The sequence below is a fragment of the Raphanus sativus genome, chromosome 1 (assembly GCF_000801105.2).
Source record: "Raphanus sativus cultivar WK10039 chromosome 1, ASM80110v3, whole genome shotgun sequence".
Taxonomy (NCBI): Eukaryota; Viridiplantae; Streptophyta; class Magnoliopsida; order Brassicales; family Brassicaceae; genus Raphanus; species Raphanus sativus.
In genome coordinates this window covers 18360589-18385211 of record NC_079511.1, presented here as the reverse complement: position 1 = coordinate 18385211, position 24623 = coordinate 18360589, and the positions used below count along the sequence as shown (strand labels likewise).

At 40.7% G+C, this 24623-nt stretch overlaps 2 long non-coding RNA genes across 7 annotated transcripts; one reads left to right on the top strand and one right to left on the bottom strand.

The window, feature by feature from the left end:
* The first annotated feature begins 6787 nt into the window (after positions 1 to 6787).
* On the top strand, positions 6788 to 13990 carry LOC130495562 (uncharacterized). 6 transcript variants are annotated; one of them, XR_008934787.1, is made up of 7 exons: positions 6788 to 6944; positions 7058 to 7245; positions 7367 to 7475; positions 7588 to 7645; positions 7766 to 7860; positions 7966 to 8091; positions 13450 to 13990. It is a non-coding gene; the product is annotated as an uncharacterized LOC130495562 (long non-coding RNA). The 6 variants fall into 6 exon arrangements; XR_008934785.1 differs by having other exon boundaries at positions 7588 to 7860; XR_008934778.1 differs by having other exon boundaries at positions 7367 to 7645.
* A 2272-nt stretch (positions 13991 to 16262) lies between these two features.
* Positions 16263 to 17481, bottom strand: LOC108832318 (uncharacterized). Its single transcript, XR_001946500.2, has 2 exons — positions 17256 to 17481; positions 16263 to 17148 (listed from the first exon to the last, which is right to left on the bottom strand). It is a non-coding gene; the product is annotated as an uncharacterized LOC108832318 (long non-coding RNA).
* Positions 17482 to 24623: the final 7142 nt, after the last annotated feature.

Here is a 24623-nt window from a genome sequence, read left to right as displayed (position 1 = left end):
TGTTTAGCCTAATGTTTTCTTAGGTCCAAGAGAGTCATGTATCATCGTTTTGTTTCAAAGACCCCAAGAAGGGCACAACTGCATTGGACACTATATAAGTCCCTTATAAGCAGTCATGTATCTTTAACCTTTATGAAATATATGAGTCAGTTTGCCCCCTAGCAAATACTAAGTCTTTTGAGAGTTTGTGAGAAGCATTCTTGAGAGCAAATCGTGTTTTATCAAGTTCCTCATCATAGAACTTGTGGCTACACTTCGATCCATCCTTTGGTTGTGCGAATCAATCAAAACCTCACTTCATCAATCCATCTCTTTGTCTTTGTTGAGTTGTTTATTCGAACAAGCAACTTAGATCCATATCCATCTCCATTCCCTTGAAGTATCAAGTTGGTTATACGACCAAGTGGTGCTTACCATCTACCATTATTCTTTCAAGACCCAATACATCCGGATCCATCCATCTATTCATCTCTATCAACAAGGCCTTCCATCTCAATCCATCTCATCACTAGCCGGTCCATTGAATCAATCATCTATCCAACCAGTTTGAGAAGGTTCCATTTGGTGCCTATATCATTTTGGTATCAGAGCCGAAAGGGCTCCATATCTGGTTATCTCTTTCCTTTTCATTTAGATTATTTCATTTTGTCAAGAAAAACCCATAAAAATATTTGAGTTTTGTTTGCTTTTTCTTATTCACCATTGTTGCTAGCTTTGAGTTCTTAGTTATCTATTGAAAAAGAAAAGAGAAGAAGTCGATTTGATTTGTTGTTTGATCCGCATTGCATCAAAAAAAAAAAGAGTGTTTAGTTTGATTCGATTTCCTTGCATACCATCTTTGAAAATTTGCTTTCACATAATAAGATAGTTTGATTTGGTTTTCCTTATTTAAAAAGTGCATCTCGAAAACTTTCAAAAAAAAAATATAAAAGAGTTTGTTTGCTTTAATTCCAAGTTTTAGTATTTCATTTTTCACATTTTAAAAAAAAAATAAAGGGATTTCATTCATATAGTTTCAACTTTCCATACTATTGCATATTTCTTTGCTATTCTATAGTTTGCATCGGTCCATTTGCATCATATTGTCTTTGCACTAGTTTTATTTGTTTCTTTGATACCTTTCACTTGATCTTGAAACTTTTTCAGGTTAAGACATAGGAGACAATAGCTCATCTTCAGCTGATACCGCAACTACTATGGCTCAACTCCTAGTTGCAATGCAATCCATCAGTGAGAGGATGACTCGCCTAGAGCAAGGGCAACAAGCTCAGGCCAACAATACTGCTCAAGGACAAAACAACAATCCTCAAGGCCAACAACAACAACAACAACAACAACAACAGCAACAACAAGACAATCCCCATGCTGAGGATGATTCGGATAGTGACATGCCGATTCTAGAAGAAGAAGAACAAAGACCCCCTCCTAGAAGAAATGCTAGAGATAGAGGAAGAAACCGAGGAAGAGGTCATGATCAAGAGCATGATCAATGGCAAGGAGGCAAAGACTTGAAGCTCACGCCACCAACCTTTGCTGGAAAGGTTAACCCTGACGCCTACATTGATTGGGAGACACGCATGGAGTACATCTTTGACTATTACCACTACTCCGAGCTAAGGAAAATCTCTCTAGCTGCTGCTCAGCTCACTGAAACCGCCTTGACATGGTGGGATCGAGAGCTATCCGAGAGAAGAAGACTAAGACGTGCACCCATTGCTCTTTGGGATGACATGAGAGCCATGCTGAGGAGAAGATATGTGCCAAGTTACTACTACCGTGACTTGCAAAAGAGATTCAGAAAGCTCACTCAAGGTTCCAAGTCAGTTGAGGAATATTATGAAGAGTTTGATGCTATGAGGAATCGCTTAGAGGTTCAAGACTCTGAGGAAACTTTGATGGCACAGTTCTTGGATGGACTCTAAGATAGGATAACAAGAAAGGTGGAGAGACAGAACTATGAGCATTTCCATGATCTAATCCACTTTGCTATCCAAGCAGAGCAACACATCAAGCGCAAAACCGCAGCTACAAGTAGAAGTAAGAACACTTGGACTCCACCAGCTCAAAGAAATGACAAGGACAAGTCCATTGAGGTTGAGAGCCGGTTCAAGAAGAACACCACTACTGATGCATCTAAGGGCAACAAGGCTGATCAAAGCAAGCCTAGTGCACCTAGAAACCGAGACATCACTTGCTACAAGTGCCAAGGTAAAGGGCATTATGCAAGAGATTGTCCTAATCAAAAAGTCATGATCCTTAGAGAAGATGGGGGATATGAGACTCAAGAAGAAGAAGCAGAAGCAGATACTACTGACGAGGAGATCACTGACTATCCAGATGAGGGAGAGATACTTGTGACAAGAAGAGTACTTAGTGCAATGTTCGAACCAGAAACTATTCAAAGGGAGAACATCTTTCATACAAGATGCACCATTGAATCTAAGGTATGTAACTTGATCATTGATGGTGGTTCATGTACTAATGTTGCTAGCAAGTATTTGGTTGATAAGCTAGGTCTCAAGACAACTACCCATCCAAGACCTTATAGATTGAAGTGGTTAAATGATGAAACCGAGCTAAAGATTGGTGAACAAGTGGAAATCTCTTTCAGCATAGGCCGATATGCTGATAAGGTAATCTGTGATGTGGTTCCTATGCAAGCTGGTCATCTTTTGCTTGGCAGGCCTTGGCAATTTGACAAGGAGACCATACACAATGGACGCACCAACTACTATAGTTTCACTCACAACAACCGCAAGCACAACCTAGCTCCTTTAACTCCACAACAAGTCTTTGACTTGCAAAAGGATATGAACAAAGGAAACAAGGTAAGTAAGACTAATCTCTATATTAGTCCATCTAAAGTTTTAAAATCTTTAGAGAACAAAACACAGGTGCTACTAATGATCTTTAAGGAAGATGTTTTGACAGATTATAAAGATCAAGAACTCCCACCAGAAGTTGTGCAACTACTTGAGAAGTTCCCTGATCTCTTTCCAGAAGATATTCCTGCTGGTTTACCACCAATAAGAGGGATAGAACACCAGATTGATCTAGTACCAGGAGCTCCATTGCCAAAGCGGCCAGCTTATAGAGTCAATCCGGAGGAAGCCAAGGAATTGGAGAGACAAGTACAAGACTTGATGGACAAGGGTTACATAAGAGAAAGCCTAAGTCCTTGTGCAGTTCCAGTTCTTCTAGTGCCAAAGAAAGATGGGACTTGGAGGATGCGTGTTGATTGCCGAGCCATAAACAACATTACCATCAAGTATAGACATCCAATCCCACGGCTAGATGACATGTTAGATGAACTCAGTGGTGCCACTATCTTCTCAAAGATAGATTTGAAGAGTGGTTATCACCAGGTAAGAATGAAAGAAGGAGATGAGTGGAAGACTGCTTTCAAGACCAAGAGAGGTCTTTATGAATGGCTAGTCATGCCATTTGGTCTTACTAATGCTCCAAGCACTTTCATGCGCCTCATGAACCATGTTCTAAGGGAGTACATCTGTATGTTTGTAGTTGTATACTTTGATGATATCTTAGTCTATATCAACAGCTTAGAAGATCATCTTATCCATCTTGAAAAGGTTTTAGAAACCTTGCGCCAAGAGCATCTTTATGCTAATCTCAAGAAATGTACTTTTTGCACTGATCAACTAGTTTTCCTAGGCTTTGTTGTTAGTTCACAGGGTCTAAAAGTGGATGAAGAGAAGATCAAAGCAGTACAAGAGTGGCCCACGCCAACTACAATAGGCCATGTGAGGAGTTTCCATGGGTTAGCAAGCTTCTATAGAAGATTTGTCAGAGACTTCAGCACCATAGCCGCCCCATTAACTTCAGTAATCAAGAAAGATGTGGCTTTCAAATGGGGAAGTGAACATGATGAGGCTTTTCAAAACCTCAAAGATAGTTTAACTAATGCTCCTGTTTTAGTTTTACCTGATTTTAACAAAACTTTTGAGATTAAATGTGATGCATCAGGAACAGGTATTGGAGCAGTGTTAACTCAAGGAGGAAAGCCAGTAGCATTCTTCAGTGAGAAGTTACATGGAGCTACACTTAACTATCCCACCTATGATAAGGAGTTATATGCACTAGTGAGGTCATTGGAGACTTGGCAACACTATCTACTCTCTAAGGAATTTGTGATCCACACTGACCACGAGACACTCAAGTACTTGAGAGGACTAACTACCTTGAAGAAGAGGCACGCGAGGTGGCTAGAGTTTGTGGAATCTTTTCCTTATATCATCAAGTACAAGAAAGGAAAGGAGAACATTGTAGCTGATGCTTTGTCAAGAAGGCATGCGCTTATATCTTTGATGGAAGCCAGTGTAATGGGGTTTGAGCACATCAAAGAGCAGTACCAAGAAGATCCAGACTTTGGAGACATCTACAAGCAATGCAAGCAAGCCGCATTTGGATCTTTCTATCAGCATGATGAGTTTCTATTCAAAGACAAGAGGTTGTGTATTCCACAAGGTTCCATGCGAGACTTGATCTTGAGAGAAGCACATGGTGGTGGACTTATGGGACACTTTGGACGTGACAAAACCTTGAGTATAGTGGCAGAACACTTTTATTGGCCACACTTGAGAAGAGATGTTGAGAAGCTATGCGCAAGATGTATTGTTTGTCTCAAAGCTAAATCCAGGTTACATCCTCATGGTCTTTACATTCCTTTACCTATTCCTGACCTACCTTGGGTAGATATTTCCATGGATTTTGTTTTAGGTTTGCCAAAGATCAGGAACAAGGACTCCATCTTTGTTGTGGTGGACAGGTTTTCTAAGATGGCTCATTTTATTCCTTGCAATAAGACTAATGATGCTACTCAAACTGCTGATTATTCTTTAAAGAAGTGGTTAAGCTTCATAGTATTCCTAGAACTATTGTTTCTGACAGGGACACAAAGTTCTTGAGCCACTTTTGGAGGACCATTTGGAGGAAGTTGGGTACCAAGCTATTGTTCTCTACCACTTGCCATCCTCAAACTGATGGACAAACTGAGGTTGTTAACCGCACTCTATCCACTCTCTTGAGAGCCACGGTTGGTAAGAACTTGAGGAATTGGCTTGATTGTTTACCTTTCATTGAATTTGCTTATAATAGAGTTCCTCATTCAGCTACTAAGCTTTCACCTTTTGAGATTGTGTATGGTTTTAAGACAACGACTCCTTTAGATCTCTCTCCTATCCTACCACAAAAGGATCAAATGGTGAGTACTGATGGTGAGACTAAGGCCGAGCTTGTGAAGAAAATCCACCAGAAGGTTAAGGAGAACCTAGGGAAGCAAAATGAGAGGAACAAGAAGCAAGGTGATAAGGGAAGAAAGGAGGTTTCATTTGAACCAGGAGATTGGGTTTGGTTACATATGAGGTCCGAGAAGTTTCCAAAGCAAAGAAAGTCCAAGCTCTCACCAAGAGGAGATGGTCCATTCAAAGTCTTGAAGAAAATCAATGACAATGCATATCAATTGGAGCTGCCGGTTGAGTTTAATGTTTCTTCTACTTTCAATGTGTCAGATTTATCTTACTTTCATGCAGATGAAACTGTTCTGAGGTCAGAACCTTCTCAAGAGGGAGAGAATGATGAGGACATAGAACCAGATATCAACATTCCCACACTTAGACAAGCTCCAAGAACAAGATCAGGAACTAGAGGTGTTGCTGCCAGCTTTAATAAAGCCATAGAAGTCCTTCTCATCAAGAGCAACATCAACACCAAGCTAGAAGCCATCACAAACCGTATGGATCAGTTCACAATAACCGGAGGAGAAGCTAATAAAGAAGAAGCTTATGTTATACAAGTTGGTCCAAAGGATGATGATAACATATGGTCCATTCTTCCTCACAAAGGAATGGTTTCCTTATTTGTCATCACATCTAAGTGATACGGTGAGTATTGAGAAGACGAGAGCCAAGTTTCAAATGACATCACTTTGCAAGAATCAAAGACACGCTCCTCTCCAACGGCTACTTCCTTTCAAACCACTCCGCGTCAAGGTAAGTAAGGTAAGTCACATTTTCATTATATCATATGGTTTCTTATGCAGGTCTAAGTCTTTGTTTCTTTTTTTTTCATTTTTGAGTCAAGGCATTGTTTAGCCTAATGTTTTCTTAGGTCCAAGAGAGTCATGTATCATCATTTTGTTTCAAAGACCTCAAGAAGGGCACAACTGCATTGGACACTATATAAGTCCCTTATAAGCAGTCATGTATCTTTAACCTTTATGAAATATATGAATCAGTTTGCCCCCTAGCAAATACTAAGTCTTTTGAGAGTTTGTGAGAAGCATTCTTGAGAGCAAATCGTGTTTTATCAAGTTCCTCATCATAGAACTTGTGGCTACACTTCGATCCATCATTTGGTTGTGCGAATCAATCAAAACCTCACTTCATCAATCCATCTCTTTGTCTTTGTTGAGTTGTTTATTCGAACAAGCAACTTAGATCCATATCCATCTCCATTCCCTTGAAGTATCAAGTTGGTTATACGACCAAGTGGTGCTTATCATCTACCATTACTCTTTCAAGACCCAATACATCCGGATCCATCCATCTATTCATCTCTATCAACAAGGCCTTCCATCTCAATCCATCTCATCACTAGCTGGTCCATTGAATCAATCATCTATCCAACCAGTTTGAGAAGGTTCCATTTGGTGCCTATATCAAATTTTGTATTGACAATGTCTGGATTTTTATTCTAGCCGGAGGGTCTGACTTATATTGTTGTGGAATTTGCAATCAAACAATAATAAAAGGGAATAAGATCAAAATCTAGGCTACCCATGTCAGATTGGAAAATCGGCCAATTAGATTGCTCTAAAACGCCATGTCAATTAGGGAATAAGATATTAGTTTTTATTTGTTTCTCTTCGTCTTCACCGATCGATTCCTCTGCACTGCGGTTATTGTAATCCCCCTCTTCGTGAATCTGTAATGCTCTAAATCCTCCTTTAATTATATATTTCGTTCCAGCTCCCCCTCTTTCTCCTTATATATAAAGCCCTAATCTGATGGTTAATCCACACCCTTTTCAAAACCTCCAGTGAAGAAGCAATGGCTACCGCCATGAAATCCACCGGCAAGCCTCCCGTCGTTGTGTCTTTAGTGACGTCTCAGAAGAACCAGCCGAAATTGATCTCTGTGATTTCGGTAAATCCATTTCTGGGAGGCAAGAAACATAGCAAAAGGCATGACCTTTATTGGGTTGAAACTCCTCCAATACGACGAACATGTACGAATTCTAATCCCTGACTCTTTTTTTTTCCATCGTAGTTCATATTGAGTTTTGGTTTTGATATACAATGAGATTATACAAGGCCATGAATTTCGGGTTTGATATCTAACTTCATCAGGGGACTGTGATGCAAGGTTTAAACAAGCACGTACTCGCCTCATCCCAAAGCAGAAACAACTTACAGCCTTCTGAATTTTCAGGCTACCAGAAGCAAGGAGATTTAACAAGTTGCTGTTCAGAGTTTAACAATTTTTTTTTGAATGAAAAGTTTAACAGTTTGTTTCTTGCACAACTTTGTTCTCTCCGTGCTTGACAACATCAGCCTCTCTATTGACGCAGAAAGGTTCAGGTTCCTCTCTCATGACGATATCCAAGGTCTCAGGGGTGATATCTACGGGTAATCTGTCCCATTTTAAAAATATTCTCCATATTAATTTGTTTGTCTGTATGTTAATTTAGATTTTTTTGGCTACAATTGACTACTAATCTTCCTGTCGATGTTGTTGGCTACTTGAAGCCGGTCAATGAACAGTCTCTCATTGACTGTTCCGTTGAAGACGAAGTGGAAATAGCAACACGTGTCGTCCTTTTAGTTTATTTGCAGTCAAAAGAGTAAGTGTTTCCTGTTAATAGAATGAAGACCTCTCTTTTAGTGCAAAGCTTACTCTCTGTCGCACAGACCAATATAACTTAACATCTTTTTTTTTTTTTTTGCAGGGGACCTGTTATGAAGAATTAACTTTGGGCCTAGACTGCAAAAGATTTCTACAAGATGGAGAAGATTCAGTGGAAACACTCCCGCCTTGTTTTTAGTCATGATGGTGAACACAAAACGCCTTGCAGGTTACTTTTTCTTCCTTTAGCATTCCTAACAGACTGCTAATACTCACGTTTACTGTTTTGCCAAGCTGTTTGTCATCTATTGGTACTGTTATTTTTACATACCTATCTGATGTATTTTGAAAATACATAGGCAACAGTATAGATATTTAAGATATTTTTAAGGCGTGGTATTTAAAATATTTTGTTTTGACTCATGCTCTCAAACTTGAAATAAACATACATGTGCCAAATGGTGTCCTCTTGAAGAAACCACTCCGTTGTTGTTCTGTTAGTGCCCATCGTAAATTAGACTTTTATTACTAAAACCTCATCAAGTTCAGGTTAGTGTCCAACGTTGATTTAGTTTGCTCTTCACCCAACCTCTATATCAATGCTTGAGTGATAGGTTTTGAAAATCATTATGTTGACTTTGATTGCTCATATCTCATAGAGTTCAGGTTGATTTCTAACGTAGATTTACGTTGTTGTTCAAGTGTGTGTGTTTAATTGTGACTATGAATATGTTTCCATTTGTGAAACGGGGTCACTAACGTGTTTTTTTAATGAGTTAACCACAAACACTGAATTTAGCTCTCAGTTCAATGTCATCCTCACGTATCTATAGATTGTAGAAGATGATCTTATTACATAAGCATTGTGTACAATATATACAGCAGAGATACATGAGATACTAGGTTAAGGACATTGACTTAAGAACCCTTTCTATATATACATCTATTGTCTTATATGCCCCCTCAAGATGGAGGGAGCTTGATCACTCCAATCTTGGCTATTGAGACGATGAACTGCTGTCTCGTAAGAGGTTTAGTTAAAGCGTCTGCGAACTGATCTTTCGTTGAGACATGAGACACCCGAACCATTCCTTTCTGGACCAGATAGCGAATGAAGTGATAATCTATAGCAATATGTTTCATCCGGGAGTGAAACACAGGGTTTGCAGAGAGATATGTGGCTCCAATATTATCACAATATATCACGGGAGCTACTGGTACTGTGATGCCAAGTTCGTGAAGCAGAGAACAGAGCCAACGAACTTCTGATGCCGTGTTTGCAACTGCTCTATACTCCGCTTCAGTGGACGATCGAGCAACACCATTCTGCTTTTTGGAGGACCATGAAACCGGAGTGGAGCCTAGATAGATGACATACGCATTTGTAGACACATAGTCATCTTGATCTCCTGCCCAATCCGCGTCCGTGAAGGCGTGCAAAGTGAGAGGTGAGCCAGCGCGCATGAAGATCCCGTGACTAGGAGTACCTGCCAAGTAACGCAGCACTCGCTTTGTAGCCTGCCAATGCGTCTCCGTCGGTTGATGCATGAATTGAGATAGACGATTGACGGCAAAGGAAATATCCGGTCGTGTAAAGGCGAGATACTGAAGGCTGCCAATGACTGATCGATACTGAGACGCATCACACGGAGCTGAGCCATCACGTAGAGTGAGTTTTGGAGTTGTTTGCATCGGTGTTGAGACAGGTTTGGCATCCATCATGTTCAGTCGAGTCAACAAGTCAAGGACATACCGGCGCTGCATGAGGTGTAAGCCCGCTTCTGATCTTGTAACCTCAATTCCTAAGAAGTAATGGAGGTCAACTGGGTCTTTGATCGAGAAACGCTGAGCAATGGATTGAAGAACAGAGGCGATTTGAGGATTTGAACTTCCGGTGACCACAATATCGTCGACGTACACAAGGACGTAGGTATGAGCTGTTCCTGATGTGTGCGTGAAGAGTGAAGTGTCTGCAAGAGAATTCCGAAAACCCATGTCAATCAAGTGTTGTCGGAGAGCCATGTACCAAGCCCGAGGAGCTTGTTTCAAGCCGTAGATAGGTTTGTTGAGACGACACACATGATGAGGTCTGTCATTGTCGATGAAACCCGGAGGTTGTGTCATGTATACCTCTTCGTGTAGCTCGCCCTGCAAAAAAGCATTATTCACATCAAGTTGTTTTATTTGCCATCCTCTTTTGACTGCTATATCCAGGACAAGCCGTATCGTTGTGGACTTAATGACGGGGCTGAAAGTCTCTTTGTAGTCCACACCATACTGCTGTGTGTTTCCTCTTGCAACAAGACGAGCCTTTGGACGTTCCTCCTCTCCATTCGATAAATATTTCGTCGTGTAAATCCAACGGCAGCTCACCAAATTTTGCGAGGGATCCGGAGGGACCAAGTCCCATGTGTGAAATTTGACTTGAGCATCATATTCAGTTGACATGGCTTTTCTCCACCGTTCATCTTTGAGTGCTTGAGACAGAGTCCTGGGTTCTGGGTTTGGGTATTGTTTGGTAGTGGTGAGAGCGAATCTGTTGTTTGGTTTGGATATTTTATTTTTGGAACGAGTCTGCATAGGATGGTTATTTGGATTTGTGGGATTGATATTTTGTGAGGTTGCAGGGACTGGAATCGAAGTTGTATTTTGAGGTTGATTTGTTGGCTGTTGGGGGGAAGGATTTGGAGAAGACGTCGATGCTGAAGGGGACGGATTTGGGCTTTCTGCCGGGTGGGCTTCATTTGTTTGGTGGGTTGGCTGGGCCGAGGTTTGCGGCCCATTATGAGTTGGAGCAGTGGGCTCAGAATGTGAGGGAGAAGAAGAACGAGATTCAGAGTTAGAAGCCCATACCTGAGTTTGTTGAGGCGTCGGATTCAACGACGACGAGGCAGTAGGAGTGTGAAGGTGAGGATCTGAGCGAGGAACTGTGGAGGCCGGTTTATCCATTCGGAGAGGCACTGTAGAAATCGGAGGATCAGGAGGATTACACATCTCCACCTTCTCTTTAGGCTGCACTTTTTTCAGTTTCAAGTCCGCAAAGGGGAAGCTCGATTCCTGGAACGTGACATGTCGCGACACATACAACCGTCCAGTAGGGTTATCAAGACACAAGTATGCACTCTGAGTTCTGGAGTACCCAAGAAAAGTACATGGCTTTGACCGGTCGTCCATCTTGTTGTTTCTGTAGGGTCGGAGCCAGGGGAAACAACGACACCCAAAAACACGAAGGCGGTTGTAATTCGGCGGTCGTTGAAACAGTTTGTGGTATGGAGATTGATAATCAAGATTAGGAGTCGGCATCCTATTGATCAAGTAAATCGCTGCAGCAAACGCGAAGGGCCAGTATGTCTTAGGTACGGAAGCTTGGCTCATGAGAGTAAGCCCAGTCTCTACAATATGTCTGTGCTTCCGCTCTGCAACACCATTATGTTCTGGTGTATGAGGAGGTGATGTAAGATGAGATATCCCATGCTCGCGAAGGTAAGCTCTCAAAGCTATGAACTCACCACCATTGTCTGAAAACAGTGTACCGATCTTAGTTTGAAACCTGTTCTCAACCAAAGCTTTGTAGGCTACAAATATCTCCTTGACTTGTGATTTTCTTTTGAGAGGGTAAAGCCATGAATATTTAGTAAAGTGATCAACTAGGATAAGGTAGTATTTGAATTGGTCTGTAGAAAGAATAGGAGAAGACCATACATCTGTAAAGATAACTTCGAGAGGTCTAGTTGATGAGATACTTGATTGAGAAAAAGAGAGTTTATGGCTTTTATTAATCATGCAATCTGAGCAAGACAGAGTTTTAGTAGAAAACTGAGAAACTGGAAGAGAAAACTGAGCAAGTGTTTTGTTTAAAATAGGTAAAGAAGGATGGCCCAAACGAGAGTGCCAAGAAGATATTGTAGCCTTAGAGGATGGTGACGCAAGCATAGCAACTGGTGAGGAGATGCTTGTCGGCCATTCATACAGTTGCTGCCTAGTGCTGCCTTGGATTAACCGGGTTCTCGTGCTCAGATCCTTCACCTGAAAAGATGATGGGAAAAATTCAACCGAGACTTGGTTAGCATTACACAGGCGGTGCACATAAATAAGGTTCTTGTGTATTTTAGGAACACACAAGACATCATTCAAAGTAAGCTTTTTATTATGTGTAGGAAGTGTAATAGAACCCGTGTGTGTAATGGATTGATTGGATCCATCGGCAATGACCACCGCCTCACCTCCTTCATATGGCTGATGCAGGGACAGGTTCTGTAGATCAGAGGTTATGTGGTGTGTAGCACCACTGTCGAGCAACCAGTTATCGGCGTTGTACTGAGCTGCTGCCACATTAGTTCGTGGTTGCCATGGCGAGAATGGAGTCGCCTGAGCAGCCTGATAGCTCATGAGCTGTGAACACTTCTTGGCTCTGTGTCCTTGTATGCCACAGATTTGGCATTTACCAAGGTAGGGACGCGGGCTCCGGTTTTGCTGTTGCCAAGTCATGGTGGTGTTGTTGTTTTAGTGCGGTCTGGCCTGCGACACTTGTTGGGAGTTGTGGTAGTTCTTGTTCTTGTGGGGATTGTGATAATGACTTTGAACCTTTTGTTGAACAAGATTCGCAGAGACAGGGAACAGAGACGGAGCTACCACAGTAGAGGCGAGCTTGGCTTCATGATGAAGCAGCTTCTCATGAAGCTCAGTGATCGATGGAGGTGTTTCACAGCCTTCAATTTGATCAATCACTTGCTTGTATTCCTCAGGAAGACCGTCCAGTATAGCATCAATCTGATCTTCATGATCCATCGGCTTCCCAAGAATGGCCAGTTGATCCAATCTGGTTGTCACACCTTGCACAAACACATCGATAGTTTTGGTCTCTTTCTTCCACAACTTCAGTTGTTGGCGCAGGTTCTTGATGTGTGCTCGGCTTGGCTTAGCGTAAGTGGAGGCGAGAGTCTCCCAGATCTGAGCAGCGGTTAGAGCTCTTGACACCAGCGGCTGCAGAGGTAAGGTTATTGCACCGAGAAGGGCACTGTAGATCAAGCGATCTTGCCTGTTCCAGAGCGTATAGTCTGGATTGGTTGTCGTTTCTCCATTGTTGGTGATCGTCGGAGGAGGAACCACCAGGGATCCATCAAGATGTCCGATCAGACCATAGCCATCCACCAAGGCATGGACTTGGAGACTCCACATTAGGTAGTTTGTGGCTGAGAGCTTGGAGACATTAGTCATGCTAATATTCATCAGTGTTTGATTGTTAATGTTGGTGATGATCGTCTCATTGATCGATGAAGGAGAGGAGTTATCAGAATTCGCCATAGAGGCTTATCAGAGTAGAAAATTTTGAAAAGAAAAAGATTAGGTCTTTAGAGCGACGGCTCTGATACCATATAGATTGTAGAAGATGATCTTATTACATAAGCATTGTGTACAATATATACAGCAGAGATACATGAGATACTAGGTTAAGGACATTGACTTAAGAACCCTTTCTATATATACATCTATTGTCTTATTGTATCTTCATAGACAAAGATCTCCAGCCGACTATTGATTACGTCAACTGGTCCTAATAAATATATTGTTTTCTAAATTGTCTCAGGTTCAGTTCTAACCCAGGGATTTTTAATCTGGTTAATGCTGAGGAGATTACTAAAGCTGAGACAATGACAATTCGGCAAATCTTTGCTTGCATCAAGTTGGAGTCCGCCAAGGTAAAATAAATGTTTAAGATAACTCAGTAGAAAAACGTTAGTGCATCTTGAGATCCCACTTGCTACCCACGATGAGGTTGTTGTGCCTCCTGCAAAAGTAGTTAGTGCATCTTTCAATGGCTCTGGATTCGTTGCTGATGAGAGATATGTGAGTGGCAGTGCCATTGACGAATCACAAAAGGCTAACCGTGCTAAACATGGAAAATAGAGCTTCTACCACTCATTTCATTCGGTGCATTGTGGCTGCCTTCGTTATTTCCAGTTCGAGCCAAAACTATGTTTTTCCGTTTTACTTTGAACGTCCACTCTTGATTTGGTCTAATATTTGCAAACAATATGCTTCTTTGTTTAGATTTTGATTTCATTAGAATGCTTAATGATTTACAGCTTTCAAAAGAAGCAATGGGGTCTATTTTATATTTGTGACTACGATCGCTCAAATAAGTGTACGGTATTGAGACATCAATTTTTCTCTGATCACTTTAATCGTTATCAGGTACCTCTTCTGCGTTGATTACTTCAACACTGCATAAAAGCCGTGTTCAAAAATGAATAAAAATCCAATTGAAATTCACGAACAAACCCAAAACAATCATTTTCCAACAAAATTAAGGAAATTTTAAATTAACAAAATGAGCGAAACCATATTGTATATGGTTTCTTTCTGATAAACCATGATAAAGCTTATTATGTGACTCACTAACGAGATTTTTTTTTTAAATTCAAACTTTTTTATTTATGAAATAGTCTTTTAATCTTAAATGTTTTCATTTTATACTTTAAAATATTTAAATAATATAATAACAGAAAAAGAGAAATAATACTCCACAAAAGATTATTTAATAGTTTTACAAGAAGATGCATCAACTAATAAAAATCAAAACTAAGCATAAATAATCTAAAATATATAATATAATATAATTTACATAAGTAATTTAATAATTTGGTAATTTTTTCCGAAACTACCAAAACAAATCGGTGAAATATTGTTCAAACATAACATATGAGCTTTTTATTTTGTGTGCTAAAGTTTTGATTGATAATATTTGTATTTATTGAGCTTGATATATGCACACATTTGGAACCAGTACATAATTCAAATTACAAAACAAATTTTTTTTTCTTATGCCTAATTTTATTTTTGTATTAGGAAAATTGTATATGATAAAATTGCACAAATTGAACTTGGAACAAAAGTTTTAGTTGTTTTTTAATAATAAATTTTTAATTTAAATAAAATATATTTTGTGAAAGTTTTGTAAACATAAAATAGTTGGGTTAATTGTTAAATTTTGATAAGTTAAAGGTATTAACAATTATTAACTAAATAAAAAGAATCATTGTGAATATTCCTTTTTAAAATAAAAATGGAATGGTACATTGGAGTAAAATCCAACTACATTTTGGATTTATACAATTTTAAAGTTAAAAATAGAATAATACATTGGAGATGCTCTAAACATCAAACATTTGACACCAATTTTGGACTATTACGGTTTCGTCAGAGTACAATTAGCGCTTAATTAATTAATATTTTATATTATGTTAAACAAAATCAGTCTTTGGAAAAGAAAACACTGTCAATTAAAATCAATTAATAGATAACATCTTTATGGTCAATATGACTTAGTTTGTTGTAGTGTCACACAAAATTCACAATAACAATATTGAGAATAATTACTAATTCATAGCAAAACACCCAACAAAAAGCTTATCACCCTAAATTGGATATTGGTCAATAATATACCTAACTAATATTTTTAAAACTTATATCACACTGTAATAAAATTAATAAAATCAATTTTTTTATAAATAGTCATTAACCCGTGCGTAGCGCGGAAATAAACTCTAGTTGTAGTAAAAGTTTCATCTTATGCATGGTAGTGTTCTTGTCAATGATTATTGACTGAGTTAATTCTCCGTAATTGCTTGTAACTATGTATGTGTGTTTTAAGTGTTTTGGCTATTAATTTGAACCATTAGATAAGTGAAACGGGTTAGAATTTAATTCTGTTAGTGAATTTGACGTGTTTTTATCCTAGATCAAACGATTAACTCATACTATGTTTTATATTATTTAATTTAATCTAGTAGTATTTTTCAATTTTCCACAATTATATTCTCATTTTTCGGAAATTATTTGGTATTTTTTGTTAAAAGTTATGTGCAAACTACGTTTTCTTGGGATAGAGACGCGTTAGATTTAAGTTGTTTCTTTGTATGCGTAATTTTCATGTGGACATTTGTAAATTGCCACCCATTCACCTTACCCGGGTTGGGTTAGACCGGCTAGTGATGTTTTTAGGTTTAAGTTTTGTTATATGTTTCATGTTTTGACTGTTGTTTAACTTTCAAAGAAACGTAGTCCAAAATTGATTTGAAACAATATGAATGAGAGTTGAACTGCATAATTAGTTGCAGCTTAAGAGCTCTCATGTCGTAGCTGGCTTAGAAATCGTCAAATGAGTGGGATCATGAACATCTTTCATGTGTAGTAGAAAATTAAAGAAAAACAATGTGAATGTTGACATTAGTACATGCGATGCGATGGTTAAATTTTTTATCATAATATTGATGGTTCTAATCTGTTTTTTCTTCAGTCCCTCAGCCTCTCTCTTATATTAAGAAAGCTTCGCGGTAGCACATATATGAAAAAAGTTCTCAAACTATTTACAATTGGCATTGTCTCAACATCTTGATCTCGTTTCAATCGTACAAAGAGTTGCAAAAGTATCAGTTACACATCCAACTATATAATATGTTTTTTTTCAAGAAAAAAACAACCTCAATGAAGTCGCCTGATAAAGCTTCTTATATCAAATACATCCTTCTCACCAGGGGGACACTCCGGAACCATTGACTCCAAAAAACTGCAGTTCAGACCGTGCAGGTACCTTTGGATCGATACACTTACACATCATGGAATCCTGAAAATTATGAAAAATCTAGAAGAATTGTTACCCCAATGCTCATTCTGATCATGTGACTAAGATCCCTAATCATTGTTCTCCAAAGCAATAGAGCTAAATCCACATTCACAATAGAAGTATTAGACTCAACACTCCTCTGATGCCTCAACCTTTCACGTGCCCTTCTAAGCACATGCTCATCTTCCAACTCCCTCCACATTCACAGGATCCCAAACGCTTGAGTCCTAGGCCTCTCAGTAGCAGCACCTTGACGCCTCGAAGACGTGGACTGAGACTCCCTAAGGAAAGATGAATCAAGCATGTAGACGGTTTGCAAACCAGCCAACGCGATCAACTCAGATTCACGGTTCCCCTGCTCAATGGTGGTAATCATCTCCTGAGCCTGCCTTGCAGCCCAACGGCTGAGAATCTAAGATTGGCGCCTTCTAGATGATTCAGCCACGTTTTCACCTTCGTCTCCTCCTCACAAGTTGATCATTATCATCGTCCTCGTCTTCTTGGGTGTGAATAGAACCAAAAGAGATGCATTCGTCTAAGTGCCCGCGCATGAATCGAAACCTCGCTCAAATTCGGCAGGAACATCGTCTATAGACTCTGATTTTTGTAGCAGAGGTTGAATACTTGTCATCTTCACGCTTCAATGGAAACCCCCAAAACCTAAAAAAAATTCTTTGCTGTCAAATCCTGTTAAACAAAACTCCATCACGCTCAAACCCTAACATCCCCAAAATGAGAATGTTTTAAGCAGTTGGCTGTTTCCCTACGATTTAAAACTTCAACGAATGAGAACGTGAAAAGTGTCACCAAAAGCCCCAAGGAAAACATAAGCCATAGATGAACCCTTTCAGAGAGGAGAAGGAAGAAGCCATAGATGAGCAGACAAGCTTAAACTTCATTCCAGGCGGAAACAGAGAAGGAGAACATCGAAGAGAAGCGACGGAGCAACCAAGGCGATATGTGGGCCTGATTTGTGTAATTAAAAACCCATAAAATTAGAAGAAACACACGGAGAAACGAAGAGGCCCAGATACGAAACTACAGCATTTAATTAAAAAGAGGACACGTGGCAAAATTCCCCCATAGAGATAAAAAACCTACTTTATTTATTAAGATGGTTTAGTTATTAATTGACAAATCTACAAAATTGTGTAACAACCTAAACTAATTTACTTACTTTATAAATATTCATGGACCATTATATTGTTAATCAATACTTGAAAAAAATTTAACCAGTATTATTGGTGGGTCGAGAAAAAATAACAAAACTATTAGAGAACATTTCAGTTAATGGCCCACTAATAATAACATTATTATTTTATCCAGACCCAAATTATTAAAATAAGCAATTTAGTCTCACTAAATGAAAAGTTTAGGTAGTATAAAATGTAAAATAATATTAGTATATATTATCTAATGATTAATAATATTTTAAGCAAATTTTTCTTATGTGAAAAATAATACTAATATAATTCTAAATTGAATAGTTTTTTAAAATTAAAAAAAAAATAATTTATAGAACTAAAAACTATTAATAAAATTTATAAATCATTTTTATGATTATAAGCATTCCACTTTTTAAATACCATCTTTAAAATTCATGTATATTTTACAAAGTACAAATTTAATTTATTAAAAATATCATAGTGTTAGAAATATTTTAAACACACATAATACAAAATTTGACAAAATATAAGGAAATTATTTAAAAACTGATATGGCTCTTTTAAAGCGCATATCAAAATCCAATATTTACTAAAACCCAAACTGTATTATATATATCTGATTGTTGGATTTACCGGTTTGAACGCGGGTCTGGATCAGATTAAAAAGTGCTGATATAAATATATATTTTATTACAAATATACAAAACATTTGTATTGCTTTTAATGAAATAAAATATTTTATCATAAAATATCTCGTGCTTTGAAACGCATGTCAAAATTTTGTATTTATTGAAAAACTTGATTTATATATATATATATATATATATATATATATCAAATAAACGGGTTTACCGGTTCGAATGCGGTTCTGGATCGGATCTAAAAGCGATGATTCAAATAGAAAAAAATATTACAGATCTACACAATATTTGTAATGTTATTAATGAAAATATTAAATCTTAAAATATCCGCGCGCTTTTAAAGCGCGGATCAAAATCTATTCTTTTTTTATTACTAGATCTTTTCATACCTATAATATATATAAGAGAAACATTTATATAAAAATGTTTTAAAACACGTTCACATCCCTTATATATTAATTGAGGAGCATTACAACTTTTGAGTGTAGTCTTGTGTCATCACCATAATGATTTTTAGAATCTTAAAAAAATAAGTTTGTCTGTAAGACCCGAACCTGGATCCCAAGACCCAATTGATCCGCGGCCTTAACCTAAACATCTAAGTGCAATTGGCCGGTTTATGTCCAAATGATTCTAAGTCATTTTCAAGTGATCTGAGGTTCATATACAAGTCATAAGCAATGCGGAAGCTAAAGTAAACATTCATTTTATTAACATAAACCATGTGATCCATACAATGTAGTAATATCAATCAGTTTGCACAATAGGCTATCATAAGTTCCACACTATCCAAACACACATCACACATCCATCCTTGGCTTGAGTCTTCACAGCTCCTTGGCTTTCCCACGATCCTGACCAGATCCTGCAATCATATAAAACCCATCAAATACACAATCAGACCGATATCCTAACAACAAGTCTAGCAATGCATGGTTAAGTCCCTTAGAACTAGTTTCTGTCCCAAACCTTGACCCACTCGGATAGGCCTCTAAAAATTATACAAACATCATGATAAATCATGATAATTCACAACTAAGAGAATGGTCAGGTCAGATCCCACAGAACAGGTCCGGATCATACCGATCTCACCCTAGACCCGCCCCCATGGCCATAACTTACCACCTCTATATCAGTGATATAAAATTATCCTTTCACCATGATAATCATGATAAATCCCAATGAAGAGATATATGAAGTCAGAATCCCCAAACCTCAACCGGAAGTCAAAGATCCAACCTTACATGCCCAACCAAGGCCATGGAGAGATTACACTATCCTATCCATGCCTTGAGGGTCCGACCATGAGTTTAAACCCACGGACAACATCAATATATATAATAAAAGAGATAGAATGACAGAGAAGGGAGAACGGATGCAACCAACATCACTTGGTCCATGCGGACCATCCATCCGGACTCATGGATCATGGCGATGGTAAATGGTTAGCATCACTAACCTTAGGAGTGGCCGACGATGGGTTCTGATCCTTCCCACTAGCCTTCTCGGTCCCTCTTGTATCCATCTTCACACGGTTCCTTCCTGCAACTCCTCCTTGGTCGCCGGTCAAGAACAAATCACACCACACTCACACGGCCAAACAAGCAAACCGCCGGTCTCTTTCTCTCTTGGATTCTCTGGCAATTTTGGAAGAGTTTCCCCTCTTTGTCTGATGATAAATATCGATGCCCAAGGTCTCTATTTATAGAGGAAGGCGTGGATAACTGCCTTTGGGCGAACGGGTGGGAGTGATTGGCCGAATGGCCACCAAAGGAAGTAACGCACCCTTTTGGTCCAACCGCCTCTCAACTGCCATCCCAACTGCTTCCCCACATTGATCATCATCAGCTAGCATCTGACCAAGTGTCTAGCTGCACCACCAGCACCCTTGGCCTCACCGGACCGCACCACCATCCCACCGGACCATAACCGCCCATGGTCCGGTCACACCATCTCAACTCATAACACTCCTCCAAGCTGAGATGAGCTGATCACTAGTGTCACCAGCTGAGTGAGCTAACACTCCAGCTACTGGAGCTGACCAGAACTCTTGTGAGCTACTGTGAGCTCCCACACACTTCATCCTAGCTGCCCGAGCTTGTTTCACACTCCGGACAGCTGTCTAAACCCTTGTCCAGCTTCCTTAAGCTTGAACCTTCTTGCCTTGGTTAAGTTTCAGCCTTCTGATACCCTTAACCCCCTTTCCGGACCATGATACGCTTTGCCATAGGTCATTTGACCTGATTTGATGCATCACCTCGCACCATGGTCCATCCGGCCGATCCTATCTAGGATCGGGGACATGACAAGTCTCCCCCACTTGATAGGGATTCGTCTTCGAATCCAGACCAAGTGCATCTTCACTAACATACTGATCATACCACTCAGGATACTCAGCCTTCATTCTTGCCTCGGTTTCCCAAGTGATAATGTCCTTGCCATTACTCTCCCAAACTACCTTGATCATAGGTACTGTCTTCTTCCTTGTTGCCTTTTCTGCCCTATCTATGATTCGAACCAGCCTTGTCTCTAAGGTTAGGTTCTTACCAAGATCTTTGGGAATCTCAGGCAACACCACATCCTGTTCAGATAGGCACTTCCTTAGCTGGGACACATGGAACACATTGTGATATGCATCCATTGCTGATGGCAAATCCAGCTTGTATGCCACTGCGCCCACCCTCTCTGTGATCCTGAATGGACCCAAGTATCTAGGATCCAGTTTCCTTCTTCCAGAAACCCTGGTCCTGCCTCTGAAGGTAATCATCTTGAGATACACTAGGTCACCAACCTCAAACTCAAGATTCTTCCTCCTCTTGTCTGCATAGCTCTTTTGTCTATCCTGAGCTTCCTTCATCTTTTCTTTGACAAACTTGATCTTTTCTGTGGTCTCCTCCACAATCTCAGGACCAATCATGCTGCGCTCCCCCACTTGGGTCCAGCACAATGGTGTCCTGCATGGCCGCCCATACAAAGCCTCATATGGTGACATACCAATGCTTGTATGAAAGCTATTGTTGTAAGCAAAGTCTACCAAAGGCAAGTGCTTCTCCCAGGTCTCTCCCCAGTCCAAAACACAGGCCCTTAGCATATCCTCCAACGTTTGAATCGTCCTCTCTGACTGACCATCAGTCTGAGGATGGTAGGCTGTACTCATGTGCACTCTTGTGCCTAAGGCCTTTTGGAAAGCTTGCCAAAAGTAAGATGTGAACCTCGGATCTCTATCCGACACAATGCTTGCAGGTACACCATGAAACCTTACTATTTCATTGATGTAAATCTGCACAATCTCATCCACACCATCCCCCTTCTTGATTGCCAAGAAGTGAGCCGACTTGGTTAGCCTATCGACCACCACCCAAACCGCATCCTTCTTGTTTCTGGTCGTAGGGAAACCAGTCACAAAATCCATGTGATGTAGATGAAAAGAGTCGTTATTCTCGTCCAAGGTCTTTGGACGAAATCTGCTGCTGGGGATTGGACTTTCGAAGAGGACTCGGGATATCCTGGAGATATCATCATGATATCAGGAACCGATTCTTTCGAGGGGGTTGTTGAGCTGATCCGTATCAGGCTTTCCCTTGGAATCCTAACACCAGTGGCTCTCTCTTACCAGCACCCTGAGTGGATGCGCCTGCCTGAAGCTCCGAGAACGCCTCCAATCAATCTCACATGCGACAAAGATGTTGAGATATTTGCTAGCGTGAGAGAGTACATGTCAGAGCCAGTGCTATACGTAACTAGCGGTCCTGAGCCAGTTGCCAAATACTAGTTGTTGGGGAAAAAATATCCAGATATAAGTTTTCTCCAGCTTCCGGATAGGTCCTCGACTTCCAGACCCTTGCTCAAGAGGATACCAGAGATCGACCCCTGCCTTAGGTCCGACCCCTACCCCTAGATCGGACCGACCCCTTGGAGCAAAATTGAAGTTTCTACCTAAGGGGAAACTTCCATTTTTCCGATTATGGAATAGTTCTATTACTTGAAGCCGACATCTACAACTATAAAAGGAGAGCCCAAACCTTAGAATAAGGGATCGACAATTCGAGACTTAAAGATTAGAGTTTAGGCGACTAGAACTAGGGTTCATACACCATCAAACGTTGTAGTCCCAATCAATAACTCAATAACATCTCTTTGCTCTCGATTTACAACTCTTACAAACAAATTCTCTATTGTTCCGTAGCACTTAAACAATCCTACACAAAAATACCCTAACATTTTGGCGCTAGAAGGAGGGGAGTAATCCAACTACTTGACGATGACACTAGAGGACGATACTAACCAGACAGAGGTGACTCCGAGAGAGATCGAGCTCCTCAACAAGCTCGAGTTTCTTCAGAGTCAGGTTACCGATCTTCACAAAGCTCGGGAAACAACACCCGGAGGTCCTGAACTTCTCCTCGAAGTTCAAACCCTAAAAGACCAACTTGGAGAACACTCCAAGCAACTACAGCAAAGCGCCAAGAAGCTAGACGCCATAGAGGCGGAGAATCTTGTCCTTCGACAAGAGAACCATACCCTCGGTGAAGCTAACAACAAGCGAAAGCGGTTCCAGACTAAGGTACGACCCATGGCTTCACTCTACACTCCACACGATAGCAAAGAGGTACCTTGTCGACCCGCCTCAACCGAAGACGAACCCGAAAGCCGAGGAGCCGCAAACGATGGGACCCGAGTACAAGTGGATAGTGATTCCGATACGGAGGACGAAGAGTACTCACCCGATGATCCTGGGATCTCAGATCCGGCTCTAGCAGCCTACTTAGAAAGAGTGGTCTCCGAAAGGTTCGGCACCATTCAATCTATGGTAGAAAGGCTCCCAGGGGTAGCTCCTCCTATTCGAAGAAGTAATCAGGGGTCCGACTCTGATACACCTTTCGTGGAAGAGATTGCTTCGGTGGAGATGCCGCAAAAGTTCTCTTTCCCGAGCATAAAGATGTATGAAGGTACTGGGGATCCCGACAATCATATCGCTCAATACAAGCAACGCATGCTAGCAGTAGCAATCCCTCGGGATGCACGGGAAGCTACCATGTGCAAAGGATTCGGATCAACCTTGACCGGCCTTGCTCTGCAGTGGTATATATACATGCCTACCAAATCCATCAAATCCTTTGCAGCTCTTAGTGATAAGTTCGTAGAGCAGTTCGCTAGCAGCCGTGACCTAGAGAAGAACTCAGATGATCTCTACGAGATCCTCCAGCATAGGAATGAGCCCCTTCGTTCCTACATAACTCGCTTCAACCAAGCGAAGGTGGATATCCCTGAGTGCAACGCTGATACAGCTATCTCAGCCTTTAAGAGGGGTCTACTTCCAGAGGGAGATCTTTACAAGGAGCTGATCAAATACAAGTGCAGGATTATGGAAGACGTACTGTCTCGTGCTTGGGCTCAAGTAAAATGGGAAGAAGATGTTGCTAGTAGGGCCAAAGCCGGTCCGAAGTACGATCAGAAGTCATCAAAGCCTACAAGGAGTGACCGCGATGAACCTTCTCACTCCAAATCCGCTAGGGAGACTAGTAACCCGAACAAGGGCAGGTACCAGCATCGACCTTTTCCTAGATCCGAAGGAATGATGGTGTCTACTTGGCCTGACATCTCCCATCTTGCGATATCCAAACCGGAACTGATCGGTGTCTTACGACAAATGGGTCCTCAAGTCAAGTGGCCTCCTAAGATGAAGGCCGCGGAGGCTAATCGAAACCCCAAGCGATGGTGCGAGTTCCATAGTGACCATGGTCATACTACGGAGGATTGCATAGCCCTGAAGATGGAAATCACTGAGCTCCTCAAGAAAGGCTACCTACGGGAGTTCCTCTCGGATAAAGCCAAGAACCTTCTAAATAAAGAAGGTCCTGGTCTCCCTATCGTGGCGGCTCCTGCATTGCCACCACAGCAAGACCGAGTGATCCATGTCATCACAGGCGGATCAGAGGTAAGCGGAATTAGCAGTGCCGCAGCCAAGATGAGTACTCGCAACGCCAGGAATGGCCAAGAGGCCGAGGGTCCCAAGCGCATACTCCTTGGAACAGATGAGATCAGCTTCACTGCAAGGAAGCAGGACAAGATCCTTGCCCCTCATCACGACACTCTCCTCATTTCACTTACCATAGCAAACTGCTTGAACAAGCGAATATTAGTAGATAATGGGAGCTCCAGCAACATAATCTTCCATTCGGCCTTCGCCGACCTAGGTTTGGAACCTACAGCTCTAACCAGAAAGGCGACTCCCCTTGTAGACTTCAGTGGAGAAGTCAAACAAATCTTGGGAGAGGTCCTTCTTCCTGTATATGCCGAAGGGGTAAACCAAGCCACGAAGTTCCTG